Here is a 14,026-nt window from a genome sequence, read left to right as displayed (position 1 = left end):
TATTCTAATGCGCATAAAGCATTAAAATTAAATCGTAAATCTTCTAGCATTCTAATCTGTTCCAAATCTTTGGATTTACTGCTGAAGTTTAACCACTGTAATGATTGTTTTATACATTAAATTTTTAAGTTTCGAAATATACATGACTAACATTTTTTGAGAAAAAAAAAAGTACAACTTAATAATAAAATCGATTTTTAAAAAATTATCTCTGAATTAAAAAAAAATGAATTAAAGTTTAATGCGTAAATAATATATTTCTAATCTCAGCGTATATTTCAATTCAGCTGCAAATTGAATTCTAGAAAATCGGGAACAATTTTTTAACGTTTCTTCACTCAGGTATTGGTTTTTTCTTAGGGGACAAAGAAAAGTCAGAATTATGTAAATATAAAAGTAGAATCTATTTCACTTAGACACTAGGAATATGAAATATTAAGTAAATTCATACCTTTATTTTGATAAAAAAAAAACTGAAGAATCGGGTATTTTCTTTTCTTTTTTATAATTACCGCAAGAATTTTCATCTAATGAATATTCATATATTATATTTGCAAGCGTATCTAAAAATATTTCGCCTTCGTTTTCTGACCCGTGATCAGAATTCTGATGTAACAAAAAGTCGCATAGCTTCAAAACTGGTTGTTTGTGTGACGTATTAATTAAAAACAATTTAGCAATAAAATACCTTTATCAAATTTTGAATTAATCATGCACAGAAGTTACACTTCATTTGAATTGTAAGACATCTAGTATGCATCTTAGAATTTCGTAAATCAAAGTTCGCTATGAATAAGTCGTATGATATTCGAGTTTCTTCACCTGCATTTCTAAAAATATATATAACGTTATTGAATACTCTTTCTTTTTGAAAATGATTAATTATGATGTTAAATAGTGATTAACTGTTCTAAGTAAATGTTTTTATATTGGTTAGATAAATATATAAATATATTTTTCCGTAATGTTTGCTTTTGAAAACAATCCATTACGGTTAAACACCTTTTGTTGCATCCGTTAAAAGTTGAAATCAGATTTGTTACAGATATGGCATAGCTTTTCCAAATATTGATTTTATATGATATACTGAAAAGTGTGTTCCATACAGTGTGTTTTGCCATATCCCATAAGGATTGCATTTTTTTATAGATTTTATTTCAGTCTTTAACAAGGGATTTCTAACTAAGAAGCACCACTTTGGTACTCGTATTAAATAGAATATTAAATATTCGTTACATTGACTTTTTAAGCAACATTCTTAGTTTAATTCAGCTTCAGCTGCTTCATTTATTAGCAAAATATGTTTTGTGAATGGATTTAACTTGCATTTAGATTAGATCATAAAATCGTGGAATATTAAAAGACTTGCAGTCAATATGCTATTCTGATTTAAAATGCATTGGATGATTTGAGATTATTTAGCTTTTCAATGCATTGACAAATTTTAAGTCCGAATTTTAAAAATAAAAAAAGACTAAAAATCTACGTATTTTTTACATCATTTTAAATGAATTTCATCATGACTTCTTAACATATTCGTGGAGATGAATGATATAGTATTTATTTTCATTGTGATGAAAAATCACATCAGTGCTCTAGTATTCGAATTTATAAGCCGATGCATCCAATTAATTTACATAATCTTGATTTTTAAAAAATACGAGTTGGAAATTTAGGGCTAATTTGTTTATGGAAATTTTTAATTTTCCTCTGCATATTTGAAAATTTAAGTTAGATTCACAAATTAGTGCAGCGCTTCTAAGATTTACATCTGCAAACAGTAGACTTATTAAATTGTCTGTCAATTTTTGTAATTCATCAAAACATTTACGATCGCAAATGCGTAAAATTGTATCGTGTAACCTGTGACCCGGCAATACTGGGGAAGCCGACAATTGTACTGCGCCTTCTTATTCGATTCAGTATAGTGGGGAAAATCTGTAAAAGAATTCAATCGCCTTAAATTAAAATTTCACTTAAGTCCAAAATAATTATTTAAAATTAAATTTTCTTATAATTATAATTTTTATATTTATTTTCTAAGGGATTCCAGAAGAAAAAGTTTTGAGAAGCCCTGTGCAAGAAGGAGCCGGAAAATAAATATCTTTCTTAATGCATTTTTATATAAAAAATAACGTGGTATTATTTTCTTTTTTGTCTCAAAGAAACCATTTAACTGTGGGAATCCCTTATGTAGAATCCTTGTATAGAAAATTTCTGAAAATTCGATGCTGTTGATTCGATGTTGAATTATTTGTTTATTTTTCCCATTTTATGTGGCAATTAGGAATTTACTTATAAAATGTAGTGAGATCTTATGCATCGCTTACAATATTTTTTATATTTATTAAAGAGGAACAATGCTAGGAATGTAAGAATTTGTTTTTCTATGTAATTGCATGCAAGTATTTGCGTAATAATGTCTACATTCATCTGTGCATAGACCATTGTATTGCTAGAGCTCTTGCTTTTTCATAGATTCGTGACCTTTAATAAAGAGATTTAAGCCCATTTGTTTTCTCCCGAGGTGAAAAAAAATCTGCCCCCCCCCTTCTCCCTCGTTCATTCACTCGTTGCAGAGGAAACTCGAGTCAGTAAAATGTTTTATTGGAATATCATGTTTCACAGACGGCGTTAGCACGTTGACGAGCATTGCCTAACATGACGTCACTTGTTGAGAGAGTATACGAATAAGCGAGTGGACTTTTTAAATCGTTATGTTTATATTTTTTGTCTCAAAATTTGTGCTTAGAAATCGGAACCCATCCAGTCATTATAGTTGACGGATATCATCTGCGATGTCATTTAGTGTGCTTTTTCTTTTTGTTATTTCATCCATATGCTCAGTGTTATAGTAGCGATAATTAAGCGTGGAATTTAGTATTAGAAAATCTTAAAAACACTCGATTTCTAGTTTATTATTTATCTTAAGATTGACTTATTAGAATTTATAAACCGTTGATTAAACTTCAAAAGTAAAAATTAGTTTTCAACTATTTTCTTTATTTTAAAAAATTAGTACGGCATTTATATTAAAAGAAGGGTATAAAAACCTAATAAACAGTTAAAAAGTAAAAAAGAAATAGAAAGATTTAAACGCATTAGGAGTTAGTGATTCTATAATAAACTGTAATAAGAATTTTATGAACACTAAACAAAATGATTCTAGATATAAGTAATAATCATCTATTATGCTGCAAATAAATCTTAAAACATTAATTAAACAGATATTTTTAGCAAGATATTTACTGAAAATTGCATTTACATGATTCACAAATTTGTTATGGGTATAGATGGTAGTACAAAAACCTTTTTTCGTAGATAGCACTACATGTCGATTATTGATAGTTTTCACAAACTAAACGTTGATACTCAAGGTTTGTTTGGCGCAGCATGGCCAAATATGGCTTTTGCGCCATTAAAACAAACCGAACCAAGGCTTATTTTAGGAAAAATTTATTCAAATAACGGAATGGTAATTTCTACCTACTTTTCATATAATTCAATTAAATTGAGTTATTAATTGATGGGAATGATAAAAACCGATTCAACTTCTAAAATGTAATTTCTAGCTGAATTTTAGTAATTTAAGTAAACTAATATATGTTGGTGCATGAAAAAAATGATAAATATCATATAAAAAAATCTATAAATAATTTTTTCTTTCCGATATCATCTGATATAGTATTATGAAGTGCACATTCCTATTAATACATTCAGCCTACGGAATGTCTGGGCCTAAATTGATGACTAACTACCGTGTAATCCCATCTTCCGTTACAGTTTCATTTTTTGTTTAGCATAAATCCTTAATACCTTGGTCTAATCCTACGAGCGGGCATTGTTCTTCATTCAATAGTTTCAGAACAGAACAGAACAGAACAGAATAGAACGATCCATGGGCAAAATAAAAGCTGCCTCTAATAATCCGCTAAGTTATAGATAAAAAAAGTCGGACTTTTCTCGATTTAAAATAGCATCAAAAAGTCACCCTGTCGATCATTTTCCAATTTGATGAATTATTAATGCCAGTCAGGAGAACTGCCCATTCTGGTGTCTCATGGTCACGGAGGTGGCATAAAACGGGGTCGTATACGGCACGCGTCCGCCTCAATGAAAGCGAGCTTTTTAATTGCCTTAATCTAGCCACGTGCATCTCTGACGTAACGGACGAGCATGTCATATTCTGAAAACGCATCGGTGCGGTCATTTTTCTAGACGGCGATAAACACCAAGAAGGGTGTGAGGGTCATCAGATTTCGCAGTGCTTTGTTGGGTCGTCCTCACCGCTTTCTGGTCACCGCCGAACAAGGCTACCGAAGAACAGTGGTCACCTTCTGTTGAATATCGTCTCCGTGAGAGATAAATTCGAGGTCGGCCATTGAAGTTTTCTCACGAAAGGGTTTTTAAATTAAATCCGCATCACCATTGTTTATGGGAAGGATGTTCTTGAGCGAGAGAGTGGAAAAATGATTTTAATTCTACTCATGCGCTTGAAGATTTGTTTGAATCTGAAAAAGTCACATTGACGGATAATAAAAATTTAGAATTATTATTATTATTATTATTTTTGCATTTATATTTTAATTTTTGGCACTTTTTAAATATATTACACAGAAGAAGATTTTTAATTTTAAAGGATATACTTTATTATTCGTTTTTGATTTAAGATTTAAAAATTAATACTGTCACATTAGCAAGATTGGCTTCTTTATAATTAAAAAAATGAAACTCTTTAAAATTTTATAAGGTGATCCTTAAATGCAATAGCACGGGGAAACTTTAAAGTAGCAGAAACTATTAAAAATCATTCTGTATTCGAATTTTACTGCGGAGTTGGTGGCAATTTTCTGTGCTCTTCAGAGAATTTCGTCACCTTTTCAGGGTAATTTTTATACTGATACTGATATACAGGGTAATTTCTATAATCTATACTGATAGCGCGAGTGCATTAGAGATATTATCCAACTACCGTAGCCGAATGCATCCAGTTGCCATTGAAATATTGTCCACTTTACGGACCCTTCAGGAAAAGGGATTTAATATTATATTTAGCTGGGTATTAAGTCATGTGGACATTTCTGGAAATAAAGCAGCAGATTTCGCTGCAAATCTTGCTTCCTCTTGATAATGTCGAAGAATCCCATATTGTGACTCTAAAACAGCTATTGTTTCCCGCCTGTTATCAATATGGCAAGGAGAAAATGGTATCTGTAGATTGAAAATAAGTTACGTTCCATCAAGCCATCCATTAGTTTGTGGCCTATGATTCCTGTATGAAAACTCGATGTTAAACTCGTCTCCGTATGGGACAAATACGTTTTACGCATAAACATCTCATTTTTGGAGAACTAAGGAGACAGCGCACCGATACGCCCCACATGTCGAGTCGTTTTTAGCATTAAACACATTTTAATCGAATGTTGCTCATTTAATTCTCACAGAATTCATTTTTTTTAACCATCGTCTTTAACTTTATCAGAACTTGGTAGGGAAGATGTACCACCAAAATATTTTCAAATTCTTAAAGACTATTCTCCTTTTTACATACATCTGATGCATTTTTGTGTTTTCCAATTTGTACGAGAGATTTAAAAAAAGCTTTATTACTTTTTCTTTTTTCACTTCCATTTTTTAATTCATCATTACGTATTTTAAATTTCCGAATTTTATATATTCATTGTAATTTAATCCACTTTCGTTTTCTTTTACCGTATTCAAATGATTTTATATCTTAATTAACGCATTATTTTTATCTTCAATTTTTTTATTAATAAAAATATTGAAGATAATTATAAAAACTTTCGAAAACTCGGGCAGAAGATTCTATTTGTAGCAACGGAAATGATAGCCACACAATTTATCTGCGCTGTATTAAAAATAAAACAAAGAAACCGTGAAACCCTTTTGAAGAACATAGAAAGCAAGGAAAATGCTAGCATAATTAACTTTGTACCATACGACTTGTTCTGCGTTTCCAAGTTGTGCTATAATTATACTAGGAAATCTCATTTGCATCCTCTAATTAATCATCATTTTGTAACCTCATCTTTTTTTCTATTGTTTTCCATCTTGTCAGATTTGAAGGGTTGTTTCATTTAATTGTCGGCGTGTGTCTGTTTTATGTTACACCGATGGAAATCTTGCAAATGTTTCTTTGCTGAAATTTTCTTTTTATTTGGTTCAGATTAGAAAATCTTTCAATGATGCTTCGTTGAAAAATGTTCTCTATTCTATTTCCCACATTTTAACATTGTCAATCAACAAAGTAAAGTGTGCTTTATCGACATTTATGCTTGTTCGCTTGTAGGTTAAATTACATTTAATAGTTTATTAATGTAATTGATTTAGGTGATATGATACCTAATAAATGAAATTTCTAATTAAACAAAAAATAATAAATAAAAGCTAAAATTTTTTTTAAGTTAAAATAAATATTTTCCTATTTATATTTTTCAACTTTCATAATTTTTATTACTTTACTGGAACATCTATATGGCATATTCCACAAACATATATTTTCAAATAATAAGTAGGGCGAGTTAAATTTCAGATAAAATTAAGCCGTAGATATTTAACCCTTTGCACATCAGTGCCTCTTCTCTAGCATCATTTTGAGGGTGATCGTTAAGAATACCTATGCAAGGGTAAGAAGATGGAAATTAAATTTTTGGGGAATTTCAACTCAAAGCAATTATTTATATTTATTTTTCAGAGTGGTAAACAAATTTTTATATTAGGTGAATAATTAGCATCGAATTACCTTTCCGAATGCAAAATTCGCCGGTTACTGATTTTATACATAGAAACGCTAATAATTATTGAAGTATCAGTTAATAACTTAAAATTTTAATGTCTGAATTTCAATGATTGAGACGTTACAATTTTAAGGTTTTCTATTTTTATCTTTGATACAGTTTGTTTCATCATATTTTCTTCTTCCTATACGCTACTACCCCCCCCCACCTCCCCCCAACCAATAAAAATAATTTGCATTTTTTTACATTGTTGGAATTTTTTTATTCATTATTTGTATTTATTAGATTTATATAAGTTCTTGAGGTATTTTTTCTTATCCAAATATTTTTTAGATTGTATTTTAAATCTGTTTTACTGAAATCAGCTTTTCTGTAATTTACTAATCTTTTATTAAACTGACTGCAAATTCAACAGTTTCAAATATTTCATCAGATGCATTAGTTTGCAGTTATCGGGAAAAAAATGTACTTGCATATGTTTTTGCTTTTTCAAATTTTTTTTTTATTTCTGATTTTAAATTAGTACTTCATTGCTGAAAATAAAAATATAGTAGAGTTTTTTTCTGATTTATTATTCTAATATCACTAACTCTAAATTAAACTTTTAGCAGCCATATGGTAGAAGCAAATACCTATCTTAATTATAATGCTAACAATAAACTGTTACATCTTACGATCACTTTTTTTTTGTTTTATCTGAAGTATGCCATTATTATGGAGATCAATTTTGATCGAAAAATATACCTTATTATTTTGCTTCATACTTGTACTACTATAATAAGTTATTAACATTCGGGTAATAAAAAGTTTAACTCTTATTTTGGTTCTTCAGGGAATATATATATAAAGAACCTGCGGCTGAGGGGCTTTTAGTTATTTAAAGGTTGTTTTACTGGAATAGGAGTGGCTGACTGCCGTCTGCCATGGACCAGACATCCTGATCACCTTGGGAAGGAAACAAAAAAAGCAATTTTTGCACGGACTATAACCCTCAGTTAACTGAAATCATTCTCTCCCCCCCCCCCTCCTCTCTCAGGACCGCCCTCCCTCTGCATGGTTGAACACACCCCACACGGACCACAAATCCGCAGTCAATAGACCCCCTAGGAGAACAGCAGGAAAAATGTGCAAGTTAACAGTTACTATAGACAGTGTGTAACAAATTTTTCAATTGATTTTTTTTATTGATGCATTTCACGAAAAAATATTTAGTTTTCTGCATTACGAAAGATACGAATGAAGCTATAAGAACTCCGATAGTTTTAATTCTTTAAGTTGTATCCCCCCGTCTTAATGATGCACTTCATGATGCATTTTTTTGGTAAAAGCGACCATTTTTTTTCCAGCTTTTTGCTTTGTTATTGTTCCTCAACAAGATTGATATTTGGGATTTATGTTGTTATAGATTTTTTAAATTAATTTTATTGTATTATTAATCTTATTACAGCTTTATATTATGAAGCACGTTTAAATGTAGCCTGGAGCTAGTGGAACAATAATTTGTTTTCACTGAACTTATTTTTTTTATTGATTTAGTTTCATTTAACATTAAAACTATATAAGAACGTAAATTTTAGTGCGACTTACACCGATACAGACTGTACAGTAGTAACCTGTCGAATAAATAACCATACAATAACATTCCAAAGTTATACCAACGAAATGTGCTTAAGTCGGATTTTTCAATCGATGTTTAACTTTGCACACGAATACAAGAGAATCGGAAATAATAATAACATAGCTAGTATGAGTGGCACTTGGGGAATATGGAAACTTTTTTGTCCGTCTGTTGATGGTACCAAGTGTGGAATAAGTGCGGGACTTGGAATTATTTTCTCATCATAAAAAGTAGCCTTATTACTCTTATGTATCGGCTCAGGGGACTCTATACTTTTTTTTCCGTTCTCTGCTCGCTATATTACTGGAATTATTTGGAAGCTCGAAAAAAAAAATCCCAAAAAATCTATTTGAGAATTGTATTGAAACACAATTACATCTCAGTATAGAGATAATTTCTCTACGAAATCTGCAAAGCTCTTTTGTTAAGATGAGCCAGACAGTTTTTTTCTTCTTTATCTGTACGAATAATGAATGCGACTTCAAATAAGAATTAGTTTTTATTATGTAAACTTGTATTTTATCCCAAACAGAGCCCGGAAGTGTTTATGAACGATCATATGCATGAACGTGTGCTGAGCTATTTCATTTGTTCATTTTAGCAATTTTTTTTGTTGGTAGATCATTATTTCTGTTTGATTTTAATTATTTGAATTTAAGGGTTCATGGGCATTATGTAGTTGCATGGTTCCAAACTTTACATTTTTTAAACCAATGCTGCAAACTTTAATGAGCTGAGATGGACCGATTAATAAATAAGCAACATCCAAAGGATCCTGCAGCAATGCCCCCCCCCCCCCCCCCGAAATCTCTATTTTTTCATATGGTGCTTTCAGAGTAATGTATTTTAAAGCTTTCTTCTAATTTATAATATTAGGGAGAAAAGGAGAGTTCTGGCCCAAAATGACCTCAGTTGATCCCGGCTGAAATGGATGCTAGTGAAACCCCTTCCCTGCAACTCTCTCTTCCTCCTTAATCCCTTCGAAGACGGACTTAGAAGTGTTTTTTGGTTTTTGGACTTAGAATAATTTCTGCATAAAATTTCTCGCAATGAAATTAAGAATTATTTTATTTCATTAACTAATTATTTCTTTTAGAAGCTTAAAAATTTGTCGAAACTTTCTTGCTGCTTCGACTGATTGTGTGATATATAAGTCTTCCTTAAATAATAATATCAATCATCGAAGTATATTCTAGATGTAATGCTTATGTTAGCCAAGACTCATAGAGGCTATCTTTCGAAAGGTTATGATGAAAGAGTTATATTTTATCTAGTGCACATAGTTCTCTGCGTCACTGAATATTTTATCGTAAAAATTTAGTGAATCTTCGACAGTACACACTTTTTAACCTAGATAATTCTAATCACCAATAACTCTTCATTAATCCGTTGATGAAATATTTTTTTTATCTGGTATTTTCCGTCTATTGACTGATTTCTGCATACTCTTCATATCGCTGCTTATTTTATCTTTTAGGATTGAATCATATGGCAAAGATGCCATTTTAATCTCTTATCCTCATGTTGTTTTTGGGAATGCTACAAGTCACTGGAAATCTAGTTTGTTTTTCATTATCAATCTTATTGCTATTTCCACCCCAAATGCGTTATCAGAAATTCTTAAGAAAATCGAGCACTAATCAAATGCGGGCACATGGAAATTTATCAATGACGTATTGTTTAGATAAAAAAATATCTTATTGGCTGGTGGATTACTTAAATATACCCACATATAGAAATACCATCATTCTACATTTTTCTTTTGATTGCATTGTTAATATGGAATCAATTGAAGATGTTTTCGAAAATTCAGAGTTACCTCTAAATTCTGAAATTCTCGCACTTGCTGATTTCGGTGACCTAACCACAGAGAAATTAGATTCACCATTTGACGATGATGATGAAGAGGATTCTCCTAAGCAGTTTGTGTGAAAAACGTTTCAATCTGAAATCTAATGTGAAGAAGCAAGAAAGAATCATTCACAGAACCAAGTCTCACGAGTGTGTCAAGTGTAAAATGACTTTTACAAGCATCGGCAATCTAAAGCGTCATAGTGAACTGCATGATGACGACCGAAGAAGGAAAAGACAGAGGCAAAATTCATCTTCACAGCCGGATCCCTCCAGTCTTCAAACGGATGGTGCCACACCAAGCAGGCCTGTGCCAAGATCCAGATCAACTTTCAACACATTCGAAGCCATTAAAATATATCCCAGTGCTGCCATTTTGAAGGACTTGGAACTCTTCTTACTCGAGTGTGAGTCAGAAACCATAGAAATCATTGAAAGGAGAACACGAGAGGAGCGAGGTACCAAATTTTATTTGGGTGCTAAAATTCGTTTCGTGAGAAATGTAATAGAAACAGAGCTCGAGTTTTGTGAATCCTATTTCCGCTCCAAATGTGTTACTTTCCTACTGAACGAACCTGCTGAGGAGAAAGTGAAGCACGGATTTGAAAAAATCAAAACATCATGCGAAGAATTCGGAGATCGAGACAGCGGTTGGGTTATCGATGAAATATTATTTCTCGAAGTGAACACCTGTTTATATCACCCATTATCTGCATCGACTTGTATCCCACTCTCACCTTTTATAGCGAAGAAGATGGTTGTCATAAATATTAGAAATTCAGACGCCAAGTGCTTCCTCTAATGTGTATTGGTCATTCTTCATTCAACTGAAAACCATCCACAACGAGTGAAAAATTACCTTCCATTTGTGAAAGACATTAATATCTTTAATTTATCCTTTCCCACTCCAATATCTCAAATCAAGTGATTTGAAAAATTGAACAATATTTCGATTAATGTATTATAATTAGTTTATAAAAAACAGAAAACAAGACATAATTAGTTTATAAAAGAGAGAAAACATTTTAAAACCAAATATTCTTTATCCATCTTTTAAAAATCAAGTTTACATTATATCTTTCTTTAAAATATTGGTACTGGCGAAAATCATTTTGCTTGCTGTGAACTAATTCATGTAAAATATAATCCATAGAAAAAACCTTTACTTATTTTCAAAAGAAAATAGACGCAATAGTGACCGCATACATTTGATGTTAAACTTTGAAGCGGTGTCTTGTAACGTCTAACAACCAAAAATTGTTCACTATAGCTTGAAATGTAGCTGACGTTAGCTGTGGGCGGTAATCCAAATGAGTCAAAGAATTCTAAAGTATTTCATCAGGGATATGCATAGCCAACCAGTGAGATCCTTCTTGATCATGAGTATCAGTATTTACGACCAATAAAGTCTTTTTTCTAACTGAGGGTAATTGATCTGATAGAAACACTCCAATAAAATATCTTGATGCATCTTTATCTTTAGATAGAATTCGGTGGATTTGTGACGCAAACATCAGTTTCCAAAATCGTAAAGAACGTTTCTTGTTTTATTAATCTCAATCATAGATTCAAACTCGGTAAAAACTGTTTGTTGGAGAGCTTTGCAAAATTTCAGTTCAATTCTTAGATTACTATGTCTTATCAAGTTAAAGTGTTCTTCGTCGCACAAGTCGGGAGATAAGTCGAATAGCAGCAGGATATACCCTTGTGAAAATTCAGTTCTCGATATATGTAACCCTTCAGAATTTAGAAATAAATTTTGGTATGATCTTATAAAATTTCCTTTCTCAAAGTCGAGTTCAAGAGGTTGATGCGGCATTGGCTGTCCATCCACATAGACTGCAACAAAATTCATGTCGTAATGTTTAAATTCAAACGGATATTTTTTATGATTTCCACTGAATGCATCGTTGTCAAGCAAGCTAAAACCAGTCTTTTCGACATTTGTCCTGAGAAAACATTATCTTGAACAACGGAATAACTTGACTGAGGTATCGAAAAAACTTTGCAAGTGACTCTATCAATGGGGTATTTGGCTGTAGCTTTTCCTAAAGCCTTTGCATGTCCGATAAGAACTCCTGGATTCAAACGGACTTTTCTGACAAAGAGTAAAACATGATTAATATATTTTTATATCTCTCATTTCCTAAAAGGCAAAATTCAGGTTTACTTCGAATTAATTTGATTTTTAAATCAACTAGGTTAAGTAAGAGTCGATCCTGATTGAATATATCAACATGAAGCCATCCAATCATATCAACAGTTGCTCTGTTTTTAAATAGAGATGCTCTTTTGTTGAATCTTTCATTAGGAGTTGCACTAGCTTGGTCGAAAATGTTGAAACGACCAGCTGTATCCTTGTAATATAATTCAGAAGCAAGTTGAGAATTTTTACTATATAAACCATGGTTTAAAAGAATAGTATTTTTTACAAGCAAATTCATATTCAAATTATTTAAAAAAGATTTATTGACATAATTTAGCATTTGGAGATTCTTTTCAGTGAAATCTTTTGCAATAATTTCAATGTCCATAGATGAAAGAGCTAAGTCTCCGTAATTGCTGCATTTCCTGTCATGATTCATTGTTATGCAATCATGTCCTAATTGATTTCGCTGATTTTCCAGGCAAGCATCACAAACTATTGCTTCTTCCAGACGGTCCTTAAAATATCCAGACAGAATTTCAGTTAGCGATGTGGATAGCACCATTCAAGTGTTACTTGGCTCCATTTATAAATTTAAGTGTGGAGACCGCGAAGACACTTCTGAAAGGATTTTCTTTTTTAGAAAGTTCCCAAATAGTACTGATTTGCAGCCTTCACTTATTCTTTTTCGGCTGCATTGAAGTTGGTTACATTCGGCTTCATTAAATGGACAAACAGACGGAAGGAATTGTCGTGAAAATTCTTGTTTCGTTATATAACGTTGAACATTTTCAATCCACTGACTGGCAAGGAACAGCGAGTCACAGATGGCAGTGGAAGTCTATCGATATCTTTAGACAGGGACTCCCATACAAAAGGAGAGAAGTGATTTGGGTTGGGAAGATTCGGCCTTGATCGTCAGTTCTTAATTTTCTGATGTGGACGTTCAGTGCATTTCCAAAATCACTCACCACGGCATACTTGTCTCCACCAAGGTGATAGTGGTGTGGAGGGATGGAGTCAAGAGTGAAACTGCTATTAGTGGAAGGCGTAGACACTTTCTTAGCAGGAGTCGAAGCAGATGCATTAGAAGCACGTTTCATTTTGAAGTTTTTGCAGAGCTTTTCATGAAAACCCCTCAGTATGGTATCAAAGCAGAAGGAATTTCCGATAGAAAGTAGGAAATTTATGCAGAACTCTAAAAGACTGATAGAAAAAGTTTTAAAATATCATTGGCCTAACTTAATCATTTTCGACTTGCATTGACTGACAGAAATCGTAAATTATTTCATTGACGATCATGATGAAAAGCGAAGTCGAATATTCTAGAAGTTCTTGTGACGAAATTAATGATAAAATTTTTTTTGATAAATTCAACGGATTAGAATTATCTATATGAAGCAATAAGACAGACAGAAATGTACGATAAAACCTTTCTGGTAAATTCTATGGAATTTATGATTAAAATTATCGCACAGTGAGTAGAGCAGACTAATCTCTAATTAAGCATGGCGAAATAAACTCTGATGAAGACATAAATGAACATTTTTAAATGCGGTATAGTATAATTTTTATCGATATATATTTGAAACAAATGTCATGAAGACTTTTAGTTTCGAATCCAATAGAATATATCTGGTTAACAAAGTGTAT

General features: G+C 31.8%; 1 protein-coding gene across 2 annotated transcripts in view; it reads left to right on the top strand.

Moving 5' to 3' along the window:
* The window catches only part of LOC129961857 (beta-1,4-glucuronyltransferase 1-like), a 125,261-nt gene that overhangs the window by 71,239 nt on the left and 39,996 nt on the right, over positions 1-14,026 (top strand). The window lies entirely within an intron of this gene.

This window comes from Argiope bruennichi, chromosome 2, assembly GCF_947563725.1.
Source record: "Argiope bruennichi chromosome 2, qqArgBrue1.1, whole genome shotgun sequence".
Classification (NCBI taxonomy): Eukaryota; Metazoa; Arthropoda; class Arachnida; order Araneae; family Araneidae; genus Argiope; species Argiope bruennichi.
This window is presented reverse-complemented; position numbering and strand designations above follow the sequence as displayed.